Here is a 21,939-nt window from a genome sequence, read left to right on the forward strand (position 1 = left end):
CTCTGTCCAACAGAAAATACAACCTTACTAATATTGTGTCTTCTGCAATAGACATCATACAGATTGACATGTCCCTTTTACAACATGGACAAAGACAGCTGCGTTCCATCATGCAGTTAGGTTTGACGTTACAGATTCTAAAAAATGGCTGCGTCCCATGGAAATACATTAACAGTAGTGACTTGTTCTCTGCTTTTAATTTGTCCGTTGTGCAACAGATAATGGCTAAAAAGGAAGCAAGTTACACCATGCTTAACATAGAAAAGTTAGAAAAGCTGCCTATCACAGTAGCAGAAAGTACTTCAACAGTATGGCTCATACATGAAATTATTAATCTGCCAATTTCCACCTTTCGTTTAACGAAACATTTGAAATATTTTACTGTAGGTAGATATGAGTGGCTTGGAGATAGCTTTATCAAAGAAGAGAAGGAGTTGCCTTTCGAATAAAAATGTCTGAACAGTGAAATATAGGACCTTTTGAGCAATGCGAGACTACTGTTAGTCATTCAATGATTTGCAAACAGGTGTCACTTCACAGCTTTTGCAATGCAGGGGTCGTAAGAGGAATTGCCTACGCAATATCAGTCTCTCAAAATGTACCTTGTTGTGGACATGTTCTATTCCCCCCCACACAAGAGATAAGAGTAGCAGAAATGTGGCCAAACATTGATTCTACTAATGGAAATTATGACAAGCTGAGCAGACTGAATGCACTACGGTTTCAAAAACAAGTGGCATTGACATCGTCCAGGGAGTCATATGCTCTCCAGATAGCAAGATCATGAGCCAAGATACAATCCCTTTTGAATAATTAAATACCAACTTCCCAAGTACTTTGGAGAGCTGGTTTCTAGAATATTCAACACTTCAAGCACTACTGGGATTGTACATTTCTTTAAGGCTGTTGGGTCTGGATTTGGTTCCATCTTCCAGTCTGTCTTCAGAGTCATTCTATCGGCTATCCATTCACTCTTCTCAAGTGTGTTTGGCGACTTTCCGGTGACTGTCACTGATTGGCGGATATTGCTGCTGCTGTTCCTAATAGGCAGTGGTTGTGCCTTCTCAGCTAAGCGGAATGATAGAGCTACTATCACCAGCCAATCTGTGCCGTGATCGCATGGTACAATTCTTTGGTGTTCCGTTGCTGGAGGAATTCCCCACACCAACCCGAAGAGCCTTGCAAACTCAGAGTAGTGGGCCAGGCCGGATTCTCCTGTCCGCTGGACTACGCCCTTCGCAAGCCTGTAGCCCTGCAGCATGGAGAACCCACCCAGGCCCAAGACCACCACATGCCCGGAGCCCCACTCAGAAGGGCTCCCTTCAGCTGGATCAGCCAGTTGCCTCCCACTGCCTCGATGGAGCCTTCTCGGAGCGGCTGGGGAGAAGCTGCATTTGCTGACCGATGCATTGCGTCTGACCTTATTTTGTTTCTTATCGTTAGATTATAAGGGGACGCATTAGAGGTTTGATAGATCTTTTGACTGTGCTTAGAGTAGTCCCCACCATAAGACCCAATCCTAAAACAAATCAATAGCAATACCAATCAATAACATCAATAATCTTGTGAGTCAATAATTTCTATGCACCATGACCCCTTGGCCACGAATAACCACGCCTTTATGTAAAGGGTAGAATGTTTATTTCCCTATATTAACAATGCTAATATCACGTAATTTAGTCTCAAAATCAAATGATAAACATACAGAAACAAGATCATGAGCCAAGATACAATCCCTTTTGAATAATTAAATACCAACTTCCCAAGTACTTTGGAGAGCTGGTTTCTAGAATATTCAACACTTCAAGCACTACTGGGATTGTACATTTCTTTAAGGCTGTTGGGTCTGGATTTGTTTCCATCTTCCAGTCTGTCTTCAGAGTCATTCTATCGGCTATCCATTCACTCTTCTCAAGTGTGTTTGGCGACTTTCCGGTGACTGGCACTGATTGGCGGATATTGCTACTGCTGTTCCTAATAGGCAGTGGTTGTGCCTTCTCAGCTAAGCGGAGTGATAGAGCTACTATCACCAGCCAATCTGTGCTGTGATTGCATGGTACAATTCTTTGGTGTTCCGTTGCTGGAGGAATTCCCCACACCAACCTGAAGAGCCTTGCAAACTCAGAGTAGTGGGCCAGGCCGGATTCTCCCGTCAGCTGGACTACACCCTTCGCAAGCCTGTAGCCCTGCAGCAGGGAGAACCCACCCAGGCCCAAGACCACCACATGCCCGGAGCCCCCCTCAGAAGGGCTCCCTTCAGTTGGATCAGCCAGCTGCCTCCCACTGCCTCGATGGAGCCTTCTCGGAGCGGCTGGGGAGAAGCTGCATTTGCTGACCGATACATTGCGTCCTACCTTATTTTGTTTCCTATCGTTAGATTATAAGGGGACGCATTAGAGGTTTGATAGATCTTTTGACTGCACTTAGAGTAGTTCCCACCATAAGACCCAATCCTAAAACAAATCAAGAGCAATACCAATCAATAACATCAATATTCACGCACCATGACTCCTTGGCCATGAATAACCACACCTTTATGTAAAAGTTAGAATGTTTATTTCCCTATATTAATAATGCTAATATCATGAAACTTAGTCTCAAAATCAAATGATTAACATACAGAAACAATACTGGTCGACCAAATCTCCTAACGACTCTCAATTTAATCAAAGCTTGGACCACTACACATTCTAAAGTTACAGTACAAATCAATAGCAAGAATAACTGTGCAAACGAAGTGGCATACATTTAGATTCAGCAAAGAAAAGACATCAACTGTTGTTAATATTTAGCGAGCATCATCAGTGAGTATCCCAACTAACCTTCTGATTAGGTTAGCATGTTTGGGCTTCATTCAAAACAATTTAGTCAACAAGAATTTGGAAAACATCATCTAACTATGGCTCTATCAAAATTAGTTGGTACCTAAGGACAAAAGCAAATAGACATAATAATCAGTAACATCGACCTATACCTTGACTCAGTATGGTTCAGCAAGCAGTAACAGTCTTTGTCAATTGGGCATCTTGTTCGGTCAGCAAAGCATCGGAATTCAGCATTAAAGTTCAAGATAGAGCTGTCTCAAGAATAGACATAACAGAATAACGCTTCTAGGCAACAAAGTTCAGGAAAGTTAAGCACGTCTCCTCAAGGATGGTCAAGAAAATAATGGCATACCTCCTCTCAGTGCAGTCTGGCTAAGTTAGATTCCCTAAAACTACTTCCCACATTGCCATTGGTCAAAGAATTGTACATTTACGCTTAGTCCAATGGAAGTAGAACCCCAAATCTAGGAATTTACTAAACCCAGTGTTCACATATCGATGCTTGGCTCCTCTTCTCCTGTTCCCGTCATTGTGCTCGTCAGGTAACAATATTGTGTTGGCTCATACTCCAGTCAGTGCTTCCATTGTCTGCTCCTGGGAACCTTGCCTTTACACACAATAAGTTATACAAAGTATCTATAGCTAGTGCAACATTTTCTAGCAAGCAGTTCTCATGGGAAAGACTTCAGCTACTACAATTTGATCAACGCAGCGGAAAATCACAAATTAATTCTCTAAGCAGACATTTTATGATTCGTCTAAGCAATGCAACTTGACATGAGGCCGTGTAACTGGGCCCAAGGCCTCGCTAAATTTAAGGCCTATGATTAATAAAGCAAATACATAATACATAACCATTAATATGACATATTACTACATTAATCCAAATATAAGCTCAACATTTTACATTAATAAGCTGTTAATAAGTACACTTCATGATTATTGGTGGTCACTCACGTAGGCACATTTTCAAACTTGTGTACTAATTTTCTACGTTAACTTATTTTCTATGCAGTTTTACCATTCAGAATACATGAATATTCATTAGTAAAATGTCAGCGTTAACAGGGGCAACAAGAAAGTCACCAACGACGCCCGCTCCCCTTTACTGTAGCGTGTGGATGGCCATACCGCCACGGAGGCTCAGCTATCCCACAATTTCCCCCACAAGAGACCCTGGGGAGGAGTCGCAAAGTCATCCTGTGCTACCCTGATGAGTGGCCGAGCTGCCCCACGAAATTGAGGGGGTTGAGCTGCGCGCCGCCCCCTGCCGGGTGTGCTGCAGCTAATCTCTGCAACATTTCTTCTCCCCCATGGGAGCCTGCCATACTCCAAACCAACTACTACATCATGAGTAAGAGGCACGCAAGTGTCTCAGTACCTATCACATTAAGTGTATTAGGAGCAGAGGAGTACCCAAGGCCAGCATTCCTGGAGAGTTTGTTTGACGTATTCAGGGCTTGGAAGCTACCATAACCCTGCGGTACAAGGAATTCAGAGTCTGTGCGGATCCCTTGTCCGTGATGGGCTCTTCGCGTTATTTAATGGTTTATTTACCGCAAGTCTACTTTGGAGGTTTATATGCATCACTTCTAACCTAATGTCTCCAACCCAGGCCCTGGTGATTGGTCCCAAGTTTGCATTACAGAGCCTCACTATTCCCTGCATTATAACATCGATGTCTTGCACTGTCGGGAAAGAAATAACATATCAGGTGATCACATAATATGCACTGTAATGTTTTCTCTCATGATGTTTGGCAGTGGGTATTAAAATTCCTGGCATACAAATTTTGTGATGTAACTGATGATTCATGATGTTTCACCATATGAACTTTCCACTATGCCTGCTACTCATGCATATTGCATACTGGTTCTTTGGCCCTGACATTGGCAGAGGGATGACTATAATTCTGTAATGATGATATATGTTAGTGACATGTTGGTAATTCCTGTATTTGGTGAAATGGTTAATTGTGGATGCACTCATGATGATGATAGCCTGATAATTGCCTGTTTGGCAAAGAGGTACTGATGTAGGTTGTTCTGGTCTATGTTTTTAGGCAATAGTTAATTTTTATATATCTTGTGGTGGAATCCCTTTTGTGGTGTATTTATTGTGTCTCTAGTGTGTGTGTTGTGCAAATGATCTACACATGACCTCTGAGGATACGCCTGACTGCTCTGTGCCAAGCTACAAGGGGGTGGGCACAGGTTATCTTTGGTGTGTAACTTACTTTTCCTGACTAGAGTGGTGGGTTCCGCCTGGCTGAGGTGCACGCCCGAGCCAACCAGAAACTCAATTTCTAACAGTGTCCCTCTGTAGTTACTGTTACTATCGGCACTGCTTCCCGAAGCACATTTCAGGAGGTTAAGGAGGTGCCATCAACACCTCAAATCTCTTCTTCTTGTTTTCAAAGTAAGGGACACTCTGTCAACTGTATAACAGCTGGGTCCAGGAAACAACCTGAGGATCAACAAATCTAGTAACACCACCACCCAGGATGGATCTGCTGAAATGGCCAATTGACCAGTAAGAGGGAGCTGTGCTTGTTTTTAGCAAACGCTTGATTTTGTTAACCCTCAACCTGAGTTTGCTGCTTGTGATCCAGCAGGGTCGTTTCTGGCCAAATAAGGGCAGATTTTTACAAAATGTCCTGCTTTACCACAATACAAACAGACCCCTTAATACATCTTTTCTTCCACTGATAAAGAATGTTTGACATTATCAATCACTATTAGTTTGTCTTCTGTTTCCAACTAAGGGAATACTTAAATCAGCCCTTAATGAACAAACCAGCGCCCTTCTGCTTTTTGGAGCCTTAGCTGATCTTCAGTTTCTTGGTTAAACTCAATTAAACAATCCTTAGCTGAAGGCCAGTTGGCTGCTAAAGAAATGGCATCTTTTTATTCTTCCCCGGGTCTAATATCAAAAGCTAATTTGTTTATTGTGTGCATTGCTGGAAATGACGTATAAATGCATAATATGTTACATACATTGCGTAAAGGTCAACAATCGCATAGGTGCAGCTTGCACCACACAGGGCCTCTACAAATTGCCAAAAACCTGGTCATAGAATTAAATGAAGGGTTATAATTACTTATCAGTTGCATAGTCCAATTCTGATGGTTACTCAAGGTTGGTGTTGGTACTTTCAATGAATGCATGCATGTGTGGATTCCCTGAGCACCTGCGTGGAGTCCAGCTTGCCAGCAAATTGTTTCCAGGGCTCTGGTTGCTGTGTCCTCATCTAACCATTACACATATATTTGTGCTAAATGGATTGTATGATAACCTCATCATAGGTTCACAGCTTCCTGCCCTGACTGGTGTTTCCAAAGTATGATGACCATACGTTGAGTCCATATAGAGCAATGTGACCTCCATGACGCGTGCTCTTTAGCTGGGATGATGCTGCTCCTCCTCTGAGCACCAGGAGCTTCGCAGCCCCAAGAGACCAGCATCAGGCCAGGAACTGTGCTCAGATATACAATGTCTTTACCACTAGTCACAATGCGCATCATGAAACAAACATTGGCAAAGCCAATAGGTCTCCCTTTTGGGACCTATTGGTTTGCCAGTACCTCCTACCCATGCTGCATAGCATCCATATTGGTGTGTAGCGTGGCTAAATAAGGAAAAAAGTGTGCCTCCAAACATATGCAGCTGAGTTTTTCTTTTTATTTGCTACACCAACTTGATTCGGCAAATAAAAAAAATACATAGAAGCATTTATATTTTTTCGGACAGCAGGCGGTGGGAATCATAACAAGCAGGGGACACAGAAGCAGCATAGCAGCATGAGTGCAAAGGAGGTGGGGGAAGGAACACGCGTGGAGGCCGCAGAAGAAAACAGGGGGGTAGGAACTGAAGCGGCACATGGGTGGAAGCAATACGAAGGAGGCCAGTGGGGGGGATACAACATGGGGTGAGCAAAAGGGGGAGAGGGAGAGGAACATGGAGTGGTGGAGGAAAAGCAAAAAGATGCGATAGCAATGTGGGGTCAGAAGGGGGAGAAGCACATGGCCGAAAAAGCAATGTGGGTTTCCTGAGCACACAAACAAATGCATTACGGAGGGGGCGCAGTGGCGTAACAAAGGCCCCCGCAGTGTGGGGGTCTCCCGAGCTCCATGGGGACCCCTCAGAACACTACCTAGGCCTGAGAGCTCTTGAATAATGGAGGGGGGTCCTCCATGGACTTTGCAGGGGGGGGGGCTCAAATTTCTTACACCACTGAGGGGGGCTTGGGAGGACCACATGGGCAATAGAGAGAACAATGGAGAGGGGAAGAGAAGCACAATTAGGAGACATTTGGGAAACACGTGCACTCTAGTGGACAATGTGCTGGTCTACTAGGCCTAAGAACGCCTCACAGTGTGTCTGGTGGTTGTTCCTGCAAAGAAGAACTGACAACTTGAACTGAAGTAACAAATACAAACACATATTGGTTGTTTAGAAGGTTTTCTAGAAAGAAAGAGAGAGCTTTCTGCTGGATAATGGTCCCATTATAATTATTTCTGCTAAGTAAATGGTTGAGGAAGTGCGCACATAAATAATTGCACACCGCAAGAAGAATATTGAAAAGGAAACGGGGTATAATCAATTTATCAAACTCATAAGGATGAAATCTGAATTTCACTGTAAAGATTCACACCTACAGTCAGGGCCACTGGAAGTATGCTATTCTGCAGCCACAGAGTTTTTCACATAATTATGGACTTGCCACATGATCCATCATCTGCTGCATAATTTGTAGATATTAAAGAAAATATGTTTCGAGCTCAAACAGATCAAAAGTTACTACAAATGCAGCGATGCGTGTTGCTGTGCATAAGAGGGCCCTTCGCACAAGTTGACTGCTCATTGTTCAGTTGCATATGGGTGTATTTGGGTGTTGAACTAGTGCTAATAAAGTGAAACCTTTGTCCAGGCAGTGTCACTATGTGTACAAATGACAAGATATTGAATTGACACAGTTATGTAGCATAATGTGCATTTTGTTGCTGCATAATGTGGTCCTCTCTGGCCATACAATTGCAGTGGCCCTTCCTACAGCCTACACCAGTGGTTCCCAACCTGTGGTCCGGGGACCCCTGGGGGTCCGCGAAGCCTCCTCAGGGGGCCCACGACTGCTTAGAAATTTGAATAATATTAACAGATTAGGTCCCCAGCTTTCAGTAATGACTCGATTTGAATTCTGATTCAGCGGGGGTCCCGTGTTCCAGTAATGATAAAGTGGCGGTCCACAGAAGGCAAAAGGTTGGGAGCCGCTGGCCTACACATTAATGCTGGCGAAGTGGCTCAGCGATGAAATATACCGTGATCTGCAGGTCATGAGTCAAACTGCAGGAAGTTGAATTCAGCCTTCCGTTCTTCTGGTAGGTAAGTAAACGTGCTTCATTAATAGGGGCAACAATAACACCTCTTATCAACAGTGCTTAGAAACACCAGAAGTGAGGTATGAAGCACTGCATTAAAAATAAGTTATTGCACATATGTCTACAGCCAGTGCATGGGTCTGCTGAGCTATCTTAAAAGCTAGATTCTCTTCACTGTGTCCGGGGGCAGGGTTCAGAGCGTTTGGTGGATCATTTGGAAGGGATAACACCACCCGAATCTTCATCTGTTCTGCACACCTTGCAAGAGTGCGTACCATAGGGTGGACGGGCTTCCAGGCGCTACTTCCCCGCCTGAGTTCACACTTTATTTAATAATATAGCAATATGTATCTACGTAACCTTTTCAAACCTGCTGCTCAGTCACTTGGTGGTATTTTTCAGCACTGAGTTTCTGATAGTATCAGTCAATCTAATTTACATGTTTTAATTTAAAGCATCTGCTTTCTATGAATAGTTCATTTTTCTTTTCCCTATTGGTGCGGGTGGGCAGGGCCCTGTGCTTGGTCTTGCCTGCGATGCCGTCTGAGGGAGAAAGAAAGGGTACTGATGAGGTTGTAGGGTGGGTGGAGGGGAGAATTCATTCTCATTTTTAAACTGAGATACTGAGATTCCAACAAAGGCCAAAACATAGCCTCCAGACAAAACCATACACTGAAGAAGAAAAGTACATCTCCTTTGACTCAGAGGAGTCTGGTGAAATCCCCATGAAATAAGTCATAGTAATAAAATATTGACATATACATATATGAATTTTGGTTAAAACCAAGAACTGAATTACATTTTGCCACTTATACTGCGTTATTAATCAGATAAATTGAACTTGTTTTATCGAGCCATTAGCATGAAAGGCTAAATTGGCCCTGCCGGGTTTGACCAAGAAACTGCTGTTTGCACTCATCTCTCTACAGCAGGAGTTTAACCACTGTGAACGCAAAAGGGGACAAGTGAATCTTGGGGCGCTAAAATCACATGAGGTCCATATGTGTCAAAAGTAGAACATGATGCTGGAAGAGCAAGAGAAAAGCTGAGGTGCAGAGGGAAGAGTAGGAGGAAGCATAGTGGGGGACTTTAGTGGGTTACAACATACACTGACTGGGCCTCTACTACTCTCTAACCCTGTGCCAATTAGCACAGAAGTATGTAATGGTAGTTATATAGTGAAAACCTAGTTTGGAAGCAATGGAGCTCTGTACAATGTGCAGTGTACATTCTATATATGGGATTGCTGCAGGTGAACTACAACTGTTTTTATAGTGCTACTTAGAACAAGTTAATTGTCATCTTTTGACAACAGCACGCACAAGCAAAAACAAAAGAAAACGTGAGAAGAAACTGAGAAAAGATGACTTGGCAAAATAACAGAAAGTTAGCCATAAAAAATAAAACTTTGCAATTTTGTGGCTGTCACAAGCCTTCTGTTTGCAGGGCACTAGAAGTTTTAAAAGAACAAATAGTACTTTGATCACGTCTGGAGCAGCGGACGGGCACTAATTAAGTTGCATCAATTAGTGCTTGATCCCTGCTCCACACGGAGGAACGGAAATGATGCCAGGCGTGCCTTGACGAATTATGAGTCTGTGAGGAAGAGTGCCACGCAAACCAACAAATGGTGAGGGGCAGGCGGGCTCCAAGCCCTTTACTGAACACAACAGTGCACAAGCCTCACTATAGAACCTAGGGCCAGATGTACGAAGCCTTTTGCATGTCGCAAACTGCGAAAAACACAGTTTGCGGCATGCAAAAGGCCGAACACAATGCTCATCCCCAAATTGCGAGCCGGTACCGACTCGCAATTTGGGAATGCGACTCGCAAATAGGAAGGGGTGTTCCCTTCCTATTTGCGACCGCATCGCCATTCAGAGTTGCTTTGTGACCGCGAATGCGGTCGCAAACCGACTCGCAGTTATCACCAGTGTCACACTGGTGGTAACTCATTCGCAAAAGAGAAGGGGTCCCTATGGGACCCCTTCCCCTTTGTGAATGCCGAAAAAATACACAGAGCAGGCAGTGGTCCTATGGACCACTGCCTGCTCTGAAAAAAACTAAACCAAATGGTTTTGGTTTATTTTTCATTTTGCAACTTGTTTTCCTTTAAGGAAAACGGGCTGCAAAATGAAAAAAAAAAACCTGCTTTATTGACACAGCAGGCCACCATCCCTGTGAGTGCAGGGACTCGCTATGGGGTCGCAAACTGCAACCCACCTCATGAATATTGATGAGGTGGGTCTTTACGACCCCATAGCGAGTCACAGAAGGTGTCTGAGACACTTTTCTGCATCCAATTTTGCGAGTTGCAAATTGCGAGTCGGTGAGACTCGCAATTTGCAAGTGGCAAAATTATAGTTTACTACATCTGGCCCCTAATCTCTACTAACAACGCACAACTAACTGGTTAACCTCCTATCCAACCTCAAGAAACATGCTTAGAGGCCCTGAAAGGGAGAGTTGAAGTACAATACAAATAATGCACAAAGGGTCATGCAGTTTGATTCAGGAATACATGCTTGCCACAGGAAACATTTATATAACATTCCAATGCTTTTTAACGCATAGTCAGAAAGACAAGTGCCTCGATGCAAGTCTACAGCACTATAATATAGTGATACAGTCGCAAACAGAATGCTATTGACCGGCCTTAGGAATCAGCAGCAGGGGAAAGTTATGCTTAACACAATAAGATGGTAAATTTAACATGCCTCCCACTGAAAGGTATGCGCTGAATTCACAAAAGCCTAATTGTTTTAGCATAGCATGATATGTGAGTACCAAGCGATGAGGTAAGCTATAGGTCTTTGACATCTGTAGGTGCCTCGGGCTCTGTCAGAGAACGCGATGCTGCACAATTTGCTCTCTGTTCAGGATACCCCAAGGAGGCATTTCTGCAGCGTGGGATGCTCGTTCTGTGATGGAAAGGGCTGCTCTCAGAGGGTGATTATCACTGTTACTCTGAACGCTGTATAGAAAAGAAACATGGCTCACTTGACAGCAGGTGCCCGCTGCACAGATCTTTGAAAGAAGAACATCAATATGCAAAACTTAAATTCAAAATTCTGGAAGGCAGCCTGGTGTTTATCAGGGTTGATTTTTTTTTACTTAGCAATGGCTGATTGTATTTAATTTCAAGAGCAGCTTCCAAATGTTGTGCTTGGCTGGTTGCCTCTGAGTAAGACCCGCCATGTTACTCCAAGGATTCACAATCTGGCCATGCTTCACTCCTGCTGTGGGAATCAGCGATGTGACTCAGGATAACCATCTCTATGCAGACGTGCCCACATATAGCAGGGTCGCAATGGCAAAGTAAAACAAGCATTTGCAATGCAATAGGTTTCCCATATTATGAGAAATAATACGGCCTGGCGGTGTTCTGCTGGTGCGCCCCGTCACCTCTCCTGACGTATGACCCCCTGGATCCAGGTAAGTCGGGTCTTCGTCAGGGGAAGGGGGTGTTGTGTGTGTACGCGTGTGTGTGTGTGGGGGGGTGTGTGAATGTATGTGTGTATGTGAATGCAGGTGTGTGTTGAGTGCTGAATGTGTGTGTGCATGTACGGATTTGTGAGTGCGTGTATGTTGTGAAATGTGAATGCGTGTATGTTTAGAAGTGTGTGCAGATGTGTGTGTGATTGGATGTATGCATGCATGTATGTATGTGTGAATGAGTGTGTGCATGCATGTGTGTGTGTGTAGGGGGGGCGTGGATGTAGGTGAGGGGTGGGTGGGTAACTGGAGAGGAGGGGGGCGTCACAGTGCTTTTTTGTAATTCAACTCGGACAATGGAGGCAGAGCGGGTGGGGTTGTGGTGGCAACAAGAATAATGAAAGGATGGAGGGCAGGTGGGGAGAAGGAGAAAAGCGCTACGACTTGGTGTTTACATCGTAGCGCTTTTTTATGGTGGGTGGGAGGCTAACACGAGAATGGGAGGGCGGAACAACACAGAAAATGGGTGGGAGGAAAAAAGTAAACACGCACAATGGGGGGCTGGGAGAGGGTAGGTGGATTGGGAGAAACAGCAGACGTAGCCAGCTACAAAAGATACACTCTGCAGAGTGCTTAACAAAAAGAACCCAGGCAGAGCACAGTGCCAAGAGAAAATACCAATGACAAGCATGTGCTGTACAAATGATAGTAACATGACATACCCTGTTGTATCATTAGCAACTTGCCGCTTAACCCCGGGGAGGGGCGTTTAGTTTGATGCAGCTGAATTTTAAAGACATTACTAATGACCTGGAGCCCTACTCTTGCACTATTTTCACCTAGTTCCTCCTGTGATTGTCACTTGCACAACTTTCTTCCCTCCAAAGCAAAGTCCAGAGCCTAATTGTGGAGCGCCACAGCATCTATGTCTGTTTACAGCCCACACAGGCGCTGTGTCAGCCAGAGACTATTTCAAAAGAACAAAATAGTACCTCGATCACATCAGGAGCAGCGGACGGGCACTAATTGAGTTGAATCAATTAGTGCTTGGTCCCTGTTCCACACAGAGGAACTGAAATGATGCCAGGCGTGCCTTGACAAATTACAAGGCTGTAAAGAAGAGTGCCACGCAAACCCACAAATGGTAAGCGACAGGTGAGCTCCAAGCCCTCCATTGTACACAACAGAATCTCGCAAGCGAGACGCATGCACTACCGCATGCCCTAAAAACAACATTCTCAGCCTCTACTGCATGCTCTTCACTTTAGGACGCCAAGCTTTGAAAGAATCCTGCACCCAGGATGAGCAGGCTCTGGAGGAATTCTCCAGTGGATGCATCACCACAGATCACACTTCATTTTCCAGCCTTACACTGTGGTAGTTGCAGGTATAAGTGCTGATACCTGGCTGTCTTTTTCAACCTACTTGAGACCAGCCCAAAATCAGGCATCGAAGTGCTCCAACAACATCGAGCAGGGTGAAGTTTGCCCATTTTGCATTCTCCCTGCACAACAAAGTGTTTTGTTAAAATCTTAAAAATCCAGTCAGCAGATGGACTAAAACTAAAGGGAGGAGCTGCTGCATTGACCGCCTGGTACTGCCTGTCGTAGGCAGGTGGGCGCACTGGCCATCTCACCGCTGTCCATATCTGCTGGTGTGCAAGAACCGTGCAATGTGAACCAACAAGATCAGTGTTAATCTTCTCACTTCACTGGAGGATACTATACTGGTGAGCAGTAGACCTTGGAGAAGAGGAGTGGGACAAGCGAGAGAAACAGGGACACCGGGTACCTTCACTCTGCCTCTTCTGACAACTGGATCCAACCGGCCCTGCAGATGCACTAATATCTAAGACAAGAGACATACGTGTTTAGTTTTTCATCATTTCAATTCCAATTCACTGTTCCTAATATGACATATCATATACCTTGTGACAATCTCTGTATTTCCAACCCTCTATAGGTGATTGAAGCTCCGGTGGTCTAGGAGCTCCCTATAGCTGAAATACAAATGAAACCTTCATAACAGATGTTGGAAAACTCTGAATTGCAATGCTTGTTTCTATATTGATAATTCCGTTCAACAGTTCATAAATCATAAATATCCTAAACATATACATTATTACTGTACATTCTCACAACAACAAGCAATTACTTCCGCACCATGGTCAATACCAAACGCGAGTCAGAAGACATTTTAAACAAAGTCCAATATATGGCTCTTTAAGATTCAGACCCTTGAGTGAACCCGACTGAACAACACGTACCTATCATGAAACATACCAACCTTACGGACAATAAATTTCTCCAAACAGTCATCATGAGACACATACAAGAAACCCAGACTAAGGGCCTCATCTACGACAAACTGGCGCCTTGCTCATGATGCACCAGTTTGCTTGCGCTGCAATGCGCCCCCTTAACAACTCCATGGAGCACTGTATTTACAATACAGTGCCCCATGGCGCTCGTTAGCACAACTGCGTCAGAATTTCTGATGCAGTTGTGGCGTTATGCTGGACTAGTGTCAAACATTTTGACGCTAGTCCAGCAATGCTATGGGGCCCCCATTGAAAATAGCACAGCATCACTTTAATGCCTGCCCTGAGCAGGCGTTAGAAAATTACACTAGAATGACGCAGTGAAATCTTGTAGATGTCACTGCGCCATTCCTAAGGACCTCCTAGCGGGGGGACGCCTCCCTTGCATACATTATACCTGGCGCAGGGACAATGTGGCTCAAGGGTTTACAAACTGGTGCAATGGTGCCATTGTGCCAGTTCATAAATATGGCATGGTGTGGGGGGCTATTCTGCACCGGCGTAGCAATACAAAAATGATGCTACAGCAGCTCAAGGGGCTTGTAAATGAGCTGCTAAGTTCTCTGTAGACAACCAATACATCTGTAAATCTGACAGAAAGAAAAGGATAACAGCCCACCTTGCAATGGTCCATAGAATAGGCACTCTGAATAAACAATGCATGAACTGTGGTTTTTCACCTCTCACATACTCTAATAACAAAGGCACACTTAGGAGTAGCAACATGATCCCGAGACACAATATGACGAGATCACAGGTGAAGATCTAATGCACCACACCAAACTTCACCCCAAAAAAGCCAAACATATATACAGGTACATTTGTAACCAAGCCAGGGAGTTCGATTGCCACAATATGAGACACACCTTCTACACACTATACAAATGGTAGATAATATAACATGACTATTTATACGATTCATTAATTGGTGCCCTAAGGGAATATCACATTGAAGACTCCTGTGTACAACCCTCGTAAGCCTGAAACATGTAGACATCACTATGCTGTAGGTGTGAGAAAACTACATTTTACAATTATATATTAAGTGAGAGAAAGTATCCCTCAACCTTTTAAGGAGCCCTGATTAATATAATATTTGTTTTCAGTGGTGGTTGTCCAGATGCAATGGTTTTTAATTGAATGGGGCTTTGAGAATGAGCCGACCCGGGGAGGTCTCTCCCCGCCCCAAACCCCCCCCCCCAACCCCTCCCAGAGTCTTTGGGGAAATGAAGCTGCCCGAAGAGTGCTTGGGCTATTTTGGGCTTTGTGGGCTATGGCGAGACTTGTGGGTATATAATCTGACATTTTGTATGCTATGCCACCATTTTAATTGAGTGACACAGTAGATGGCATAGGAGATGGGGGGGCCTTACAAGTTTCTTAGGGACAGGTGCATCGGGCTTAGCAGTCATGTTTGCAGTCGCTTGAAGGCAGGTGCAGTGGCGGGGATAGGGTCCAGTTGACTTTTTTTGCAGAGTTTTCGGCTTTAAAGCAGCACCCCAGATAAAAGGAGAAGGGTAGCCTGGCCTGTGCCTGGACGAGCCAGGTTGTTCAATATTCAGCTTGAAGTGATGATAGCTACAGTTACAGAGTTATTGGCAGGCGAGAGGAGTTGTAAGTCAGCAACCACGCAGTTAAGAAGAAGTTCAGGATTACGATAAATGAAGCAGGGGCCAGGGGCAGGGTAGGGGTGGGGAATCTGTAGCGGTATATGATTGTATAGAGAGGTCATTAGTTTTGTGAAGTCAAAGGCCTAGGGTATGTTATTGCTAGGTGCATCTGTCTTCAATATAGCGGCCTATTTCACACAGCACTGTGTCAGTCTCGTATGCTCCGCCCTTTTCCCCAAAGTTTTTTTTGAATTATATTAATTAAGGAATAATATGCGTGATGTCAGAGACTTTAAGGAGTAGCAAAGGCCACTGGGCAGAGGAAAAGCCCATGCAGAACATATTCTATCTTGTAATCCTCACTCCCTGGGCCAACACCGACTCCCCTCAGCTTGGATTTTCTAAACGTCCGGAAATATTTTCTTCATGTAAAACACGGCTCGAGGAAAGCCTCAGTTCAGCTTTCCACAAATGCTTTGACAAGATAATTCACCAATTTCTGAGTCCTTTTCCAGGAATAACCTAGAATAATGAATAATAAATTGCCTATGAACCTTTAATAAATCAAAGCCTGAAGAGGAACCGCCAAAGAATATTTGGAGTCCTCGTGCTTAACACTAGAATAATATTCGTTGCTGAGGTAGAGAAAACAAGGCTCTGGGCCTGTGCTGTATATATTACCGATGGCAACGCGCAGGCAGGGTTTCAAGACGCCCACAATAGATATTTATGAGGCGAATTTATATATAATAAACATCAATGAATATGTGTTGGTCAAGCTAAAACCCAGACCGGATTGTTGCTATTGACGAGTTGAGTCAACATGTTAGAACTTCGAAAATTCCACCAGAACAGGAGGACCTTTTTGAGAATTTACAAATTAGCCCTGCATTTCCCACACCCATCACAGTGCCAACCTTGCAGCCAAATGTTTCCGGTGTAAGAAGTGCTGAAATCAGTGCTTAGTTTGAATAAAAATAAGTGTTGTGCCCAGGGCTGGACAGGGAGACCAAACGCACCCTGACAAAATACTCAAACATACCCCACGGCCAGTGCTTTAAATGGAAAAAAAGAAGTGCAGGTACTCTGTAATAGAGTACCTGCTTGTTTCCGAGAAGTGCCGGTACTCTCCAATTAAAAGTATTACGTTTTTCTTGAGATATGCCGGTACTCTCCCTCTCAAAATAAAAAAGTGCCGGTACTCAGTACCGGAGAGTACCGGCCCATTTAAAGCACTGCCCACGGCCATCGCCTCCTCTCACATTCTCGCGTTCTATCCATTCCTTCTCTCTCTGTCTATCTCTCTTCCCTCCTCCTCTCCCCCCCCCCTCTTTCTCTTCAGCCTCCTCTCTCTCCCCCTCTCTCTCGTCATCTGGGGTAGCTGGGGAAAGAGACAGGGCTACTCGCAGCAGCCCTCCAGGGGCTCCAGCCCACCGGGGAAATGCCCACTGGAATAAAAGGCCTGTTCTGCCCCAGTGATGCCCGAACCTGTTTTCAGCAGCCCCCGTTCACTTCCAGCACTAGAGCAGCCCACGTCACCCACACGTGTGCGGACCACTTTCACCGGTGGCGTCACCTCCCGCTCTAGCCTCCTCTCTGCCCTCTGACCCCTCTGCCTCGTGCTGCTGTGCATCCAGCTTCACTCATTTTCTCTCTTTTGTCTGTCACCCCTCGTCTGTCACTTCTCTCCATTTCAGATTTGCCTCTATGCTCTACTCTTGCTATTGTTCATGTTCCTTCAATTTTATCCTCGCCCTCCCTTCCATCTCCTTCCTCAACTGGCTCCTTTGCTCTCTTCCCCTTTTGTTCAACTTCCCCTTCTTGATTCTGCTATCCTTTACTGATGTCTTGCCATTCCTCCTTCTATATTCTCCTCTGCTTTTCATCCACCTTTTTGGCTTCCCACCTCTCCCCCTCTTCTCTAACCCTTTAATTTCTCCCTTCAAGTATCTATCTCCTTCCTTTGACCCTTGCATCTCTCTCCTTTTGCCTCCTCCATTCATCCTAACCTACGTCACCTACCTCCATCTGATCATCCTCCCTTCCCCTCCCCTCGTCATCCCCTCGCCCCTCCATACAGACACCTCTTGCCCGCTCCTACCTTCCTTTCCTATCCCGCTCTTTGTCTCTAGCCCCTCACTTGATGCCATTGTCCATTCCTCCATCTCCTGCTCTTTCCTTTATCATTGCATCTTCTGTCCCTCCTTCCCTCGCTCTCTCAATGTTGGACTAGCTTCTTTGGCACTCTAGCACTGGCAGCTTGAAAGGGCCAGTGTGTGGGGCACTTATTTTTTGGTCCCATCGGCCGTGAAGTAAACAAAAACAAAGGCTCATATGCTGGCCCCTTCAAGTTGGCCCAACACAGCTATTTCCTCTCACTTGTCCTTCCTGTGTGAGAGGCTCTAGTGCAAGCAATGGTACATGTGCCCCCATCTACAGGCTGTACAATAAAATGCATCCATAATTTAGGTGCATTGGGTCTCTAACACCATTGGCCTGCTGCGCCACCACCATCAGGACTGCCTCACAACATCCCACAGTAAGTGTTACTCCCAAGTCTATTCCAACACCTCAGACCACCAAGGAGGATGCGAAGGCCCAAATCTCTTCCTACGCTGTGGCCATTCTTAGACGTGGCCCTTGTTGCAGGATCTCCCCTAAATGTTTGCCTTTTGATGCGGGAACCGTTTTGCTGGAATTAGGACTCTCTGCACCTTCTCTCTGCCACCCAATGGTAACATGCTTGTTCTCTCCCCCTAACACATAGTAAAACTGGCCTACTCTTAATTGGCACATTTAATTTACTTGTAAGTCCTGAGTAAATGGTAATACGTGTACCCAGGGCCTGTAAACTAAATGCTACCAGTGAACAGTAGCACTCATTGTGCCCCCCCACTAAAGTCGCCTTTTAAAACATGCCTACAGGTCTGCCACTGCAGCCTTTGTGTGCAGTTTATAAACTGCCATTTCAACCTGGCAAAATAAAGCGTTTGCCATGCCTAAACCTTCCCTTATAATACTTATGGGTCACCCGTAAGGTAGGCCCTAAAGCCTCATAAAGGCAGGGTACATTGTATATAAAAAGTAGGACATGAGTGTTAAAGTTTTACATGTCCTCATATTGAAAAACTCTGAAAGTTATTTTTCACAATAGTTCTTCCATTGACTAACACTGGGTTACCTTATGTCGTTTAATAAGTACTAACTTTGGATTGGGAGCAGTTAAAGATATGCTGTTTACACTCAAATGAATTGTAATTAAAAATCCTATTTAATGGCAAAGTCAGAGTTTACATTAAAATTCTGAAAATACCACTTTTAGAAAGTTAGCTCTTCTTGTGCCAACCATTTGTGCCTTCAGCCAGTGTCCTTGGTCACATGACTGTGAATGGCTCTGCTGTTGGGGTTTGTGTATTGCTTCCTGACAGAAACAGAAAGGATGCTTAGATGTGGACAGGATGAGCCATCCGGACAGGACAACTGGGAGGGGCTGCACCCGGCCCCACTTACACTTCCAAGGGCTTTGTCTCTTGCCCACATAAGTTCCGACTACCATTTGAGAGATATTTTAGGGTGGTGACGACAAGGGACCATGATCGCTGTGATGAGAAGTGGTGAGGAAGTTATCTTGAATGTATCACCTTTTAAAAATTGAGGGATGTTCCCCAGAGAGTCACTGGAATGTCTGACTCAGTCATTGATAGTGTTTCGGAGGACACAAAGAGTCCGGAAACACTAGAACTCCTGGAGCGTTAGAACAACTGAGACCGAGAACAGAGCCCTAATCTCCTCGGACGGTCAAGAGAGGTTCTGGAAGGCATACTCAATCCGAGAGGTCATCCATACAAGCTGAGACCACATATTCAACAACCATGGGAAGAAACAAACTATGGGCCTCATTACGACCCTGGTGACCTAATTACAACTTAGGTGGACGGAAAAGGGCGTCCACCGAAGTCCCGCTGTCAGGTTACCGCCAGTGCGATCCCCTTCCCGTGGCCCCTATTAGGAGTTTCCCGCTGGCCCAGCAGGAAACAGCCCACAACATTGACGATGGCTCATAATTGAGCTGGTGGCAATGTCGCAGTGTGTAGGGTGCACCAGCACCCTTTGTGCTTTTAACTGTTTACAAAGCAGACAGTGAAAGGCGTGACGGGGCTGGCCATGGGGGTCCCTGCACTGCCCATGCCAAGTGCATGGACAGTGCAGGGGCCCCATGGGGCCCTCTGCACCCCATCTCTGCCAGCCTTTACATGACGGTGCTACCTCCATGTAATCACTGGCGGAGAAGGGACTCGTAATCCCCAAGCAGCGCTGCCCTGCCTGATTAGGACCACCAGCACCACCAGCCCCTCCAGTGGAGGAGAAGTGGCGGTGCTGGCGGTCCGACGATGGCGCAACCACCACAGTCATAATGTGGCTCTAGGTGTTGAGCTGGTTTGTCCTGTTTAATATCAGGTGTGCTTTGACTGAGGCTGAATGTTTTGTGCAAAAGAAAACCTTGGGGAGGAAGGTTGTGTGGCATTTGACACTTTTAGTGACATCGAACACACATGCACACCTGCATCCTGCGCCAAGTAAGGTGTCGGGTGATTCAATAAAGAATGTAGGGAAGCAGTGCACAGATGCCGCGCATACATCTCCATACTATGGTGTAGTTGCCCTCATTGTTGGCCATTGTGTTGCTCTGCATCACCACTACAGTCTTCCTTCTCCTCCTCTGATGAGGCTTGGGGAAGAACAGAAGACAGGAGCATGGAGAGAAGGCTGGAAGGTAATGTGACTGCTCCTCAGAAGTCCTGGTACTCAATATTAAATATATTACATCAGTGCTGAGAAGGGCAGCAAATGAAAGAAGTGCAGGTACTCAGTACCAGACAGTACTGGACAGTCCCTGCCCATTTAACACACTGGCTCAGCTCCACGACTCCCATCGCATCCTACTGCTGGTTCCCCTGCACCTTCCTGCACAGATGCAGAGCCCCCGGCAGTCTCCCACTGATGCAAGGACGCCTGCTCAAGGAGGGAGAATTCAGTGCTGACCCACTCCAGCGCAAAAGAGCACGTGAAAGGTGGGCAAGATGCTTAGCTGCATAGTGCTGGTTTGCCAGGAATGGAAGAATCTCAGGTGTCCTGACAAGCTCACTAAATTGTATATGTTACATCAGATTTGATAACAAACATTGGCAAAGCCAGTGGGTCTGGCATTGGCTGACAGTCCTTTGGCTTTGTCAATGCTTGTTATCAAACAATGCTTAGCTGCATAGTGCTGGTTTGCCAGGAATGGAAGAATCTCAGGTGTCCTGACAAACTCACCGAAGTGTATATGTTACATCAGATTTGATAACAAACATTGGCAAAGCCAGTGGGTCTGGCATTGGCTGCCAGTCCTTTGGCTTTGTCAATGCTTGTTATGTTTTGTCATGGCTTTTTCAAAACTTTATTGTGGAGGAAGCTGCTGGACCCTTGCCAAGAAGAAAAATGTGAAGGAGACAATAAGGACTAATGGATTCAGAGGGCTAACTGCACGAGCCTATTAGTAAGTATATAACACAGATAATTTTAGTGAAATTAAAAGGTCTTAGCTAATACCTGTAGGAAAGTACCATCTTGCCTGGCATGTTACCCCCATTTTTCACTGTATATATGTTGTTTTAGTTGTATGTGTCACTGGGACCCTGGTAACCCAGGGCCCCAGTGCTCATAAGTGTGCCTGAATGTAGGGTGCAAGTACCCCTTGGTACTCACTACAAGCCAGTCCAGCCTCCTACAATACCTGATGTAAAAATGTGCACAGTGGTAAATGAAGCGCTACCAGGCAGAAAGAGTAACTCAGCCCAATGCCAGCTAAAATAGACATTGGGATTGCAGACTGCAAATTAAAGAGTTCAGGTTCCAGAAATGAGTGTGTGGTTGCTACCCACCGGAACCCATTACTGACTTGAGGCTCCAAACTTCCTGATCCATTTGGTGCCGCTATGGTGCGAGCCCCACTCTGTGCCACTGTTGCAGGTGAGGGGCCCATGCATGGATGTCGAGTCACCAAAATGCCAGTGGTAGTGGACCAGCCCATCCTCTCTGACCACAAAAACATAGGAAGTGAAATCAGATGACTGTGACCCTGAATCCCAGGAATTTATGTTCCATGACCTTGGTCCTGATTACATCATAATAACTGATGTCACTGTAGCCTTGCATATGACTCAAAGATAAAATGTATTGATAAATCACAAGGAGGGTTACAAAAAAAGAGGTTAAAAAATACCACAGTGGTCAGTGCTAAAAACTGTATTAATCAATAAGGACCAAATATGGAATAAAAAATATGTAATTGGCTTAATTTACTCATCATTATTAAGCTTGACTTATCA

Source organism: Pleurodeles waltl, chromosome 5, assembly GCF_031143425.1.
Source record: "Pleurodeles waltl isolate 20211129_DDA chromosome 5, aPleWal1.hap1.20221129, whole genome shotgun sequence".
NCBI classification, from domain to species: Eukaryota; Metazoa; Chordata; class Amphibia; order Caudata; family Salamandridae; genus Pleurodeles; species Pleurodeles waltl.